The sequence below is a fragment of the Plutella xylostella genome, chromosome 17 (assembly GCF_932276165.1).
Source record: "Plutella xylostella chromosome 17, ilPluXylo3.1, whole genome shotgun sequence".
NCBI lineage: Eukaryota > Metazoa > Arthropoda > Insecta > Lepidoptera > Plutellidae > Plutella > Plutella xylostella.
The window spans coordinates 10,655,938-10,668,718 of NC_063997.1; the positions used below are offsets into that span (position 1 = coordinate 10,655,938).

Below are 12,781 nucleotides of genomic sequence, written 5' to 3' on the forward strand. Positions count from 1 at the left end.
TTTATCAGATTTTATCAGAAGCACGACGGCCGAATGGCGTAGTGGTTAGTGACCTGACTACTGAGCCGATGGTCCCGGGTTCGATTCCCGGCTGGGGCAGATATTTGTTTAAACACAGATATTTGTTCTCGGGTCTTGGATGTGCCCGTAAAATGGCAATAGGCCCGCTCCCTATTACATTGGGACTAACATAACACTCTGGCGAAAAGTGGGTGCAGTAATGCACCTCTGCCTTCCCCGCAAGGGAGTACATTAGTACAAGGCGTGAGTGCGTGTTTTTTTTTTAATTAGAAGCAGTTAATTGTATCAGACTGGCTGAATTTCTGAGCTTTAACTGTAAAATACTCCTGAAATACAGTTTTTACCAGATTAAGATTCAGTGCTCATTTAAAACCCAAACACTGTTACAATCTTTTGGTAAATTAATAAATACTTAAAATCATGGTAGTAGATTCATAATCTAAACAAATAATTGTAAATTTTTACCTTCAATAAATTTATGAATCTAGATCTGGATTGTACACATCTAGGCCTCTGAACAATATGATATATTATCCCGTAGTGTAGGTAGCCTAGGTATACGACTACAGTAACTGCAATCAAGGCTTTTTTTCTAATTCAAATGGATATGAGAAATCGTTAACCCAGTTATTGTTAAATGTAGAGTTCTTATTATAAATGACGTAGGTCTCTTATTCTTTTTACCATTAAGGGTAATGCATGGGATATATCTAGACTAGATTGCCCTGTAACAATCTAGATTAGAAATCGTTTGTGGTGAGAAACCCGCGCTGGAGCTTATTACAAATGTGATGAGGTTGTATCATTATTTGGATTTGAACATAAAACATAGTTTTTTAGCCAAAGTAGTATGGGATAGTGGAACATCAAAGGAAAAATCCATCATATCCCTTGTGTAGTTGTGTATCAACGCAGTCATCAATTTCAGTAATATACCGTATTTTATGAGTCATATCCGAGAAATACAAACATAACAGTCACCTGCAACTCCCCTGTACTTAATAAACTAACTCTATGTTGCATACAAACACGGAAACCGTACATTTCCATATTATTCACGGCGTCGATTTGTCCTTAGTCCGCGAGTCCCGTTACCCGCCCGCGAATCGCGGAGTGTTATGAGGTGCGGATGATGAATGGTGTGTGTGAGAGTGTGAGGCTGCGGGGGGCTGCCGCTGATGCTTTGAAGCATCAACAGTTTACCGGTGTAAACAAATACACTTTTTAACCGACTTTGAAAAAAGAAGGGGGTTCTCTATTCGTATGTAATATGTTTTTTTGTATGTACTTACAGCATTTATTCGAAGCGTAGTAGCAATTTTATGTTATGTCTTTCACCTGCAAATGTAGATAAATCCTAATTGCAATTTTTGTAGTCCTAACCATAACTTAAATTGATTTCTATGCGTTAATTTATAATATACTTTCGAGCATACATCTTACCATACCATCGTTAGCATAAAATTACCTACATTTTAATTTTGTACTTATAAATCATGTAAAAAACTACGTTTATTTTTCAGCTCAATTCATTAAAACGTGTTGTAAGCTTGATTTATCTTGGCTTCGTAATAAGAATCTAAATTAAGTAAGAATTAACATTACAAGCGTGAAATAGGCAACAGAAGTATCGAAAAAAAAATTGCTGCAAGCTGCAGGGTAAAGGCACAGTTCTTTTTAAAAATTAAATGCTGAAGTTTAAAACATTTTTTTCGAGTACTGCTGGCATTTTCAATCCCAACTACATATTAAACCAAATACTTGCGGCTATACGGCGGCTTATAGATTTAATATAATTGATGATAGGGTTAAATATATTTAAAAATAAAATTCTTATTTTGGATCTACGTGAATATTAATAAAAGAAAAAATACTGCAAGAAAGTTTTTTGTTAATCGTAACAATACATAACAATATTCTTCCCACGGTATTTCATGACATCGGACGCCAATCAAACCGAAGATTGCATAAATCAATCAAACATCCCCTTAACAACAGGATAGGAACCCGACGTACGCAAAGAGCCAGGAGGGTCACTCTATACTGGTGAAGAAAGAACGAGAATTGTCGTGCAATCGGCACGCTTAATACAACGAGATAGACTATACAGGGTGTTGCAAAAAGGGTATACTAAGCCGAAACCTACATGTGCAGCATGTTATATCTAAGCCCGAAACTGAAATCAGAATTTGAAAATTCGCAATTTTTTTTTTTTATTTTCCTTAGAAACTTTGTTGATCACGTGACTTTTTACTATGGATTTTTTTTTTCTCGAATTTCCGGGCTTAGATATAACATGCTGCACATGTAGGTTTCGGCTTAGAATACCAATTTTGCAACACCCTGTATAGTGGCTCGAGCATAGCAGCGCTCCGAAACTTAGTTTTTCGTCGTATAGAGTGACCCCCAGGACCATAATTTTAATATGACGAAGCTTATAAGAATTATTGCCGAAGCATGTCAGATGCGATCAGGCTAAAGGAATTATATTTTATTTCTACGCAAATGATCCTTTAGGTTACATGCATACTGAGAGAGTACGTTTTAACTGTGTCATGTAATTATACATACTTGGTACATAATATGTGCATAGTTGCATTTATACATTATCATTTAATGATATCACACAAAATTCCAATAAACCCATCGTAAGAAAATCAGTCACGTGAAGTGAATTGTCATTCTACAGCTACAAGAAAACACAACGAAAATCGGATCAGCTGTTTGGGAGTCTTAGAAACTTAGTTGGTCACGTGACTTTTTACTATGGAAAATATATTTTTTTTCGCGATTTTTTAATAGGTTTCGGCTTAGTATACCCTTTCTGCAACACCCTGTATAAAACGTTAGGAACTCTTTAATTCCATTTCCAGCAATCAGCAAACTAACGCTCCTTCACTTGATTCTCTCCCATGTATTGTAAGCGGTCTGCAAATAGTTTCCGAGCCCACTTTGTAGGTTAACAGCCTAATAACGCCAGCATAAAACAAAGTCCACGATACGGAATGGATGATTGAAGATAACCGGGCCGTGTGTCGTTAACTTTAGTTCTGCGGGAGCTAAGCATAGATGGATCATCAACTCAAAGTCAAAGTCAAAGTCAAAGTCAAAGTTTTGCTCCTTTTTCAGTGTACATTGACAATTTAAATGGCTTTTTATGTTGGCTTTAAAGCTTTGTGGATGAAGAGGGAGGGTTCGTTTCTCGTCCTTTTAAACTTTCCTGACAAATATGAGTAAAAATAAATTACTTATCCATATCAGTTATTTTCCAGGTTCACTTGAATTAACACATTCAACATGAATGTAACATAGTACTTAGCTATACTAGACTATAGGAGGTATACTAGTAAAGACAATCTACTCGTAGTACTCCCTTTTAGATAGATAGATACACTGTTTATTTACTTAACACAATACATACACAGGTTTTTAATTATTTGGTACAATACTCCTGAAGCAACTATACATATTATATTCCTTGCCTTGCCTAAATCACAACTTTAGAGCACAAATCAAGCAACATGCTTATACCAAAAAATCTATGATTAAGCACCCTGTACACAAAGTTTTCGCGATAATCCGTGCCTGTTCCCGCGTCGGACCGGTCCGGTCCCTGATAGCATCTCGGAGGTGTTAATATAGCATTAAAATTGCCAGCCGACTCCCGGCCCATTATGTCTGATAGGCGATCGGTTCACGGGCTAGTCAGGAAGCCATACAACCACAGTTAAGATACTTACCAACAGTAGTTTGGCTGGAGGGTTATTTTAGCTTGACTAAAAACTAACGAAATAGTGCCTTCATTCATTTGGTACGTTTAATGCAACGAGATAGTGCCGTGGCTTGCGCAGAAGTTTAATTCGTAAGATAGAGTAAACCCGTTAAGTCTTGACCGACTGGGCGGCTTTGTGATTAGCAACGCAGATTTTTCCCTCTACAAGTAATGTGCCGGCATCCTGTCTTATCAAAAACATACATTTTAAGTAACATTCAACACGATAAAATAAGTTACAAATAAACCTGTAGACCGCTTTCATCAACGAACGATCTGGTACTCTGCCACTCCCATCACTCTGGACATCTAAACCTTCCACACAAAGATTGTCTTGTACGGTTCTACCTTTTTTGGCATAATATTTATTTGCCTAATCTCGTATTGCATAGTAACGTTTGGTCAAAGTCTCGTTTCGCCGAAAATTGTATGGCATAAATCTCGTTTAGTAAAATGTTATTTCGCATAATATTGTTTAGTCTAATAAATGACATGGCCAAATCTTGATTAGTTTAATAATGATATGACATAGTAGGTTATATAAAGTAATAATATTCGGGATTTAACTTGGATGGGGGATCCCATGGGGTTTAATGGCGTCTGTAATAATTATAATGGTCATTAACTTTCGATATTTTAATAATTCAATGTAGTGATTTACGGGATGTATGAGAAAAATACCACAATTTGTACATTTTGCATACTTAACATATTATTTATTAACATAATATTAGGAGAAACAAGATTATACCTATACGAACAATTCGAGCAAACGAGACTTACGAGTTTCAAGATTGTGCCAAAAGAGTTTTAGGCGAAACGAGCCTTATGCCACGTAAGACTTGGCAAAGTGATGATTTGACCAAAAAAGTTTAGACCTTACGAGTTATGCGAAACGAGTTTTGGGCAATAAAGATTAGGCGAGATGAGGGGAACCCGTCTTGTACAGATTGCTCGAAGCAATAAGACTGCCTCTTTGTACCGCTTAGTTTGTTATGTTCTTGTACTTATTCATAGCCGAAATTAAAAACAGCAGGAAATATTTTCGAATACATTTTCCAAGTAGTAATGAAAATAAATGAAATGTATTCTTACGGGCAGTCACAATCACAATGAAACGTTCCTATTCAGAGATGCAATGTAACTAGTTACCCGGCACTTCTGTACCCATGTAACCATTAATCAATTTGTGTAAAGGCTGCGAGTTATAGCCATAGAGTATAAGTTGAGTTGGTTATAAGATGAAGGAGGTGGTTAGAAATAGGAATTTAACTCTTCTTTGTGCCTGCTTTACTATTACTGGATTAAAGCAAAATCTGTGATAAAAATCACACTGTCTCTGTCTAAGGGCTTGTTTCACAATGTCTGAATAATGGCAACCTGTAGGATAAAAGTCATAAAAGACATGCTGTCACTGTCTTTTTTCCCACACGTAGCCATCACGCAGACATTGTGAAACAGGCCCTATATAAGAGGAATTAATTAATTACATGGGGAAATAATTGAAACCTATAGTGTTTAGCTGTCTTCCTACATGTTACTTCTATGATACCGCTTGTTCTATGGTAGTTAGTTATGCACAGTTGCAGATACGCGTCATGATTCATAATCCCCGAGGGTTTGTTCTCGTTTCTAGTAGGTAGGTAGGTACTACAATAGCGAGAATGAAAAAGTTCCAGTAACATAACACATGACAGTGACAAGTGGAACTTTGTCATTGCTCGCGAGTGTAGATGTTCTTAAATATTTATGAAGGATTTTGTTTGATTTCTTAGTAAAAATTGTGGAAAACACACCTATAGTTAATATGTAAGTGCAATAAAGCTAAATAATTATTGATAAACGATAACTTTCCTGAATTCTTATTAGATACCAAACCGAGCGCCGACTAAATCAGTGGCTTTCAAAAATCTGTCAGAGTTATTTGACAAAGTTCTTTACATTAATTATTTGATTCGATATTCCAACTTCCAAGACCCATACTCTGCACCAGGTCAATAGCTGAGCCTGTGCCTACTGTGGGTTTCAATAAATAATTCTACGCCGGTGGTCTCTACCCAAGTCTGCAGTCCTGGTCAGTCTGGCTCTAATAATTTATTATCAGATGTGACTGCCCCGCACCTCGCGGCCGTTGATAAACGTAAATGATAAAGAAGACCTGCAGCGCCTTACTGCAGCCCTGGTAGCTGCACTTCTATACTTTATGCGATCACTGGAATATTTATGAAAGCATGATCGAAGATGAAAGCCTTAAAGCCTGGTTCACAATATCAGAAGTCTTTTCTATAAAGATCATGCTATCACTGTCTAAAACATTATTTAGTCCTTTGTCCAGAGATTTTGAAGTTACTCAGAACACAGCATACTTTATATGTATCGTATCGCATATACTTAGTAAGTCACAAAAATAAAAATAATAATACCCTGGTTTTATTCAATTACAGATTTTTATATAAAGTAGTTATACTTATAGTTCAGTTTTCATAATTTTATTTACAATTAGGTTAGGCTTCATTATTTAAATGTTAATTTATATTATAAATATAACCTTATTAAATAAATAAGTAGTTATATATTTACCTATCTACCTACTTACTTATCAAAGTAAACACAATTCTCGTGTGTGGTATTCTGTGTAACGCGTGTGAGTTTTTAAACATTGTTCCAACTGTTGTTCTGAATATATTGACCTCTTAGTGTTGTCCATTTTATAAATATCGATAAGTTACACAATTATCTTATTAATTAACGGTGCAAACGTGCCAATAGGAAACAAAATGTAGCATGAGATGCCCTCCGGTCCGCTGCTTAGAACAACAAAGTACTTTAATATACAAACTAGTCACTCTAAGATAAGATGGAATCTAACAGCTACTACAAAGTATACAACATGCGGTGTTATCGCTAAAACCAACGCATTTGCATCAATTCTTTGTAGGATTAGGTTTTAAATTGATAGGTGTAGGTACTTACATGATAACTTTACTATTGATAACCGATGCTTACTTACAAGACCTGATGAAATTTTGATGACGTCAGGACTCTATTTATTGTATACCTCATGCTTTGCAGCAGGCGCCCATCACCGCAAGCATAAAGTAGCTACAAATTGTAACTTTCGTTAAATTTATCGAAGCTTTACCCCATCTCTACTTCTGTTGTCCTTGTTAAAGATATTCTGCGTAAGATACGAGGGTGCCTCTAATACACAGCGAGTGGCGCGGCATAAATATGGGAATGCCAGCCGTTTACCTATTTTAACATAATAGGAGTCTGCTGTGGAAATATATGGAGGGAGATATTACTGTGACTTGCTTGGTATAAATGTGGGTTATGTTGGTTTATAGGGTGCACCTTTATTTGGTAAATAATGGCAGGTGCCCGTAGTATATGAGTAAATTAATACACATACGGGCAAATAAACAGTCCCACTTACAAAATGCAGACACTAAATAGCCCCAATTTTTTAAACATTTTATAGGATATTTGAACGAAATGTTTACGTTTTTAGTTGCTTATATTCTGATCGTGTTCCAGACATCAACTAAATCGTCTGTCATAGACGTACAAGGCCATGATGATATTCTGATGCGCCGTTAAATGTACCTACTTAAATTTTGCAGAAGGTGTCATTAAGTTCGTTTTTTTTCCGTCTAGGGGTAATTTTCTCAATGCAACTTTTTCATTGCCCGTGAGTCTAGTTTTCTTATACCTATTGCACAAATGTAATATATAAAAGTATACAAAAGGTGAACTTAATGCTAAAAGCTAACATTAATTATATGACTATTATATGACATACCTGTTATAAGATCATTTTAATAAATTCTAAATGATTAACTGACTATTAAATATTCATAGAACTAGATTCATTCTCTATCATGTTTTTAAAATACTTTCACTGAAACATGTTATTCGGTAGAACTATTCCTTCCGGTGTAGATAAAAATGTCAACTGTTTGTATAATTAATTGAATACATCTTGCATCTAATTTGCAATCATTAGACGGTTTGAACTTAGACAGTCTCGGATGTTTGTTATGTCCGATCTTAGGTGATAATGATCAGAGAAATATAAATTCAGATGATGAAAATTACCTACAAGCAACAAGGAATCATTATATAAAACAGTTATATTGAAAGTAAGTAAAAAATACCTTCTAATTTAAGTTTGAATTACTTTTAGTAATTTCAGTTTCTTTCGGGCAATTTTTGAAAATAATGCAAAATCATAAAAGAAAGTAAAACCCAATGATTACCGACATCACTAAGCCAGTAAACCGAAACATTGAGATCGACCCACTTTCTTTAATAACATAAAACAACAAATTGTCCTCTGTAAACCACAGTGTAATCAGTACGAACTTCAATGTAAATTCAGTTATTTGTAAACTCACCGACCATGTTGAGAAGACCTGTCAGGAGAACTGGATTATCAAGATGCAAGGATCAGTTTATACCGGGTACATCGGTCGATGATATCGATGAAAGTCGGTGCAGTATCGTTTATAAAGTAGACCAGCAACAGTTTTTTCAAAATTACGTTTAAGGTCGTAATGCAAAAGTCTACATACAAATACACATACACACATACACTCATACACACATACACACATACACAGCACACCAACACTCACACTTGCTTGCGTATGTAGGTATATTATAACTTTTTTTTCTTTATTATTGCATTAATTTTTAATTTTATAATGTTTTAAATGATCATGAATTTTTGTAATGTTTTATATTTTGTATTTTTAACGGTACTTAACGAATTTTATATTAATTCTTGTTTTAAAATTTTGTATTAAGTATCTAATTGTGAATTTTATATTAATATTTGTAATGTTTTAAATATTGTGTTATAATAATTTTGAATTTTATATGAATTTTTGTAATTTTTATTTATTTTGTAATGTTTTAAACTTTGTATTAATTATGAATTTTATGTAATCTTGAATTTTTAAACTATTTACTAATTTAAGCTAATATTTTTGGTGTATAGTCGAAGCATATAATTGGCAATTTATAGTTGTAAGTTATTCTGTGATAATTTTCCCTTGTACATTGCTGTTTGTTTCGCTAATAAATAAAATAAATAAATAAATAAATACAGGTCTATCATACAGAACAGTTCATACAGAACCTCAACTACAGGTTTTGCAATATATGAAATCGTAAAATTTTAGGTTTTCTGGTGGCCGAAGGTGGGCTCTTTTTATAAGTGGATCTTTTTCATTGCTCGTGAGAGTCGTGAGTGTATAAGTTATTCGAAACGTGTGCCGTCATCGCGGCAATTTATAAATCACTCACATTCAGCTGCTAATAGTTCTGTCGTTGCACTCATCTCTCGACTCGAAAACTCTCACTTTTCTCATCTCCTAACTTTCGCCAAATATAACAGCGTAGTCAAATCCATTGAAAATAGTTTTTTGAATCGATGGCGTGATGTACTGGCGTGAATTGCAACTTTGAAAATCTCAGCATCATTCGATAATCATTTATTATGATGAGTGTGAAGAGAAATCCGTACATAATTTACCTAAGGGCTCTGTTTCTGCTTCTCTGTATATTTTACTTTAAAATAATATGTGTATATTTCAGGGCCATGGTCTAGCTTGTAAAGTATGTCTTAACATAAGAGCTGATCCACTTTTGCATCGACCCCTATTCGAGCTACCAACAAACTATTTGACTCTCGAAACGGTTTAAAACATTCCTTACACCTACATGTATCTCTATACACATGCAGGTAGTGTAAAATACCGCGTATCGACCACAAACATGTCATCTCGGCTCACAAGGCAGCAATCTTCGACAGTGTCGGCTGCAGCAGTCAAGCACCGTTCCCGCCCGCGGGTGTACGCAGACTAACTGGACCAATGGTTTCAATAACTGTTGCCATTTTTAGAACTAGGTACGGTCTCTAAATACGAAGGAAAAAGAGGATGTATATTGTGTCGTGTGTTAGTTATACTGGCTGTAAAAGTAAAGGTCCCAAAAAAACTTATAAGCACATGATTAACTAATCAACGTTTCTAGAGGTTAAGAAACAATATCCTCGCTAATGAACTTTTTTTCCGATATTTCATAGGTTTATTATGTAAACATTGACTGTTCAGGTAAAATTTTGTTTGGAAAATTGAACAATAATATTCGTATCCGACCGTTTGACCAGTAGATCACATGATTTAATTCCATTATAACAAAACAATCAAACTCTCCTTTTCCTTCATATTTATGTATAGCCATGTAGCTTCGACATTGGGACGCTTAGTGCCAATTTCTCCATAGTCGGAGGGATTGGTTCATCAATTATACGTCATCTCCATATAAAATTCTTGACAGATGCGTCAAAAGTCAACCACTAGTCAAAAATTAATAATGCACATGCAGATCTTCACACCCGAATCATTAAATCGTAAGAGCCTTAAAAAAACAAATGCATTTTGCACCTTTTTCGAAAGAAATAGGAGTCAATATCATGTGTCACATAATCGAAAACAACCGATCTGTCAAAGATTTCTATGCGCATTATCAATTTTGGAGCACTGTACCTGGTTATGCTCTAACCGACTATGGAGAAATTGGCACTTAGAACAAGTTTGCTACGGAGATTTTTTGATGGAGTCAACTAGTTAGCTAGATTTTTATCAAAAAGCCCTTGTCTTTGCATAATATTTTTTTAATATGTTAATACATAATAAAGTATGTTACAGATGTGAACGTGATTAGAACTAGATCATATTTAAATTCTCAACTTCCGTAATACTTTCCGGTGTCCTAATCTCCTTTATGTACTCATATAATAAGTTGTTTATATCGAAAACATTCTCATTTATGTAATAGTGCACTATAAACTCGTGTTTTTCATTTATAACGAGTTCTAACCATTGACTTGTTATATTTAGGTTTTGAATAATAATAACATTCTTACATAACTTCTTCGTGTTCAGATTTTTGCGGTCATTTTATGTTTGTGCCTTCACTTGCTTGCTTCGGTTGGAATACTCTTTTAGGTTCCCCTTAGCTTACCTATAACGAATATAATTATAATCGATATAATTATACAGATTGTTGATTTCATTTTCATGCTTAGACATAATTATAATGCTGCACATGTAGGTTTCGGCTTAGTATACCCTTTTTGCAACACCCTGTATTAATAATCGCTTGCAGATGCTTGATACTAGGTAGGTAACATAGCCAAAAGGATTAGCACGCTGAAATGGCAATGGGCTGGCCACGTAGCCCGCAGAGCCGACGACCGCTGGAGTAGAAAGGTTCTGGAGTGGAGACCCCGTGTCGGCAAACGGCGTGTCGGTCGCCCCCCAACCCGTTGGTCTGATGATCTGCGGAAGGTAGCGGGAAGCCGCTGGATGCAGATGGCGGGTGACCGTTTGGGGTGGCGATCGTTAGGAGAGGCCTATGTCCAACAGTGGACTACGGAAGGCTGAGAGAGAGAGAGAGAGAGGTAGGTAACAAAAAAATAACTAACTGAAACCACACTTTAAAAAATATAATGTGTTGACCCTACCATCACTTTATATCTTTGAAACTGCCGTATTCGTTAGGTCTAATTTAAACCTGTTCAATAAACTTAAAAGTAAAAGAGACACTAAATTGTGTGCTCCGGTCCGCTCAACCACCCTGTTTAGCAAGAGCATATTTGGTATGGCTCCGAAAATATATAATAAGCTACCTAAATGCATTAGAAATATAGATAATACACATTTGTACAAACTAACATTAAGGAAATTACTAATAGGCAAATGCTACTATAGTTTGCAAGAGTTCCTAGACGACAATTTTGACTAGAAATAATATAATATATAATTAATAATATTTGATGATCTTAATTTTATACTGATAGTGACATAATTGTAATTAGATAAATAATATTTGCATGCCTGCATGGTAGAATATAGTGATTTTTTTTTTAATTTATTGACATTTTAATGTAACATCTTATGTAACACTTATATTCATGCAAATAAACAATACTTTACTTTACTTTACCTTTACAGTTTTCATGTAACTTCGCATAGACGCGACATCGTCGGTACAAAACCCGCACAGGGTAATTTATCTATGTATTTGTTCATCCAAGCTGGCTGCTCGTAAATCCAGCCACCGGTGCAATACTCCCGCTACCAAACTACGGCCCCGGCGCAGGCGCATTATATAGGGTGTTCGAGAAAGTATGGATCTAAAGAAATACATCTATTTCTGAGCAACCTTTGCAGAATGGAAAACTCGCGATTTTGTTTTCGCTTCGGAATGGTTGTTGGTCACGAAACTTTTTAGCGTGGGGAGTAGAGATACCTTACTATTACTACACCAGTATTGTAACACCCTGTATAATACGACCTAAGTCAGAAGCTAAAATGTAAATTTATAAAATAAATAAGTTACGCACGCTCTGCACTTCGAATTACCTATACAGAGTACTGCGGGAATACAGTGAACTTATGTTTGTAATATTTGCACAATAAAGAATTAAATAATAATAATAACTTTTATTGAACGTTTACACCTTATTCTCCCATGGCTACTCAAATGGTTTTCGCACTTTACTCGAGGGGTTAAAGTTCAAAATAAGCTGGGATCCATATTATTTTATAAGATGCACACTATATACGTCAAACTTAGCGACGTATAACTTGGATTTTTTTAGTTCCTAGACTTTTTCGTTCAAATGTGGCAATTACAAACATAACGTATACAAGGAAAAAAAATTAGGTACAGTGCCACAAACTTATCTGTTCCGGTGAGAGTTCACATAAATGTCTAATATTTCTTCATTCTATAAGATTTTAAGTTTGCTCGTATTGTTAATTCGCTCTTGCGGTGTTAATAAACCCACCTAATCTTTTACAATATACAATTCAATAGTAAGTAATGAGATATGGATCAATTTAGTTCACTCTCACCGGAACAGATAAGTTTGTCGCACTATATATAAAAATTTATACCTAATCTATACCTATA

The 12,781-nt window shown here is 35.1% G+C and overlaps 1 protein-coding gene across 4 annotated transcripts in view; it reads left to right on the plus strand.

Moving 5' to 3' along the window:
• Positions 1–12,781, plus strand: part of LOC105393518 — a 96,038-nt gene that overhangs the window by 53,520 nt on the left and 29,737 nt on the right. The window lies entirely within an intron of this gene.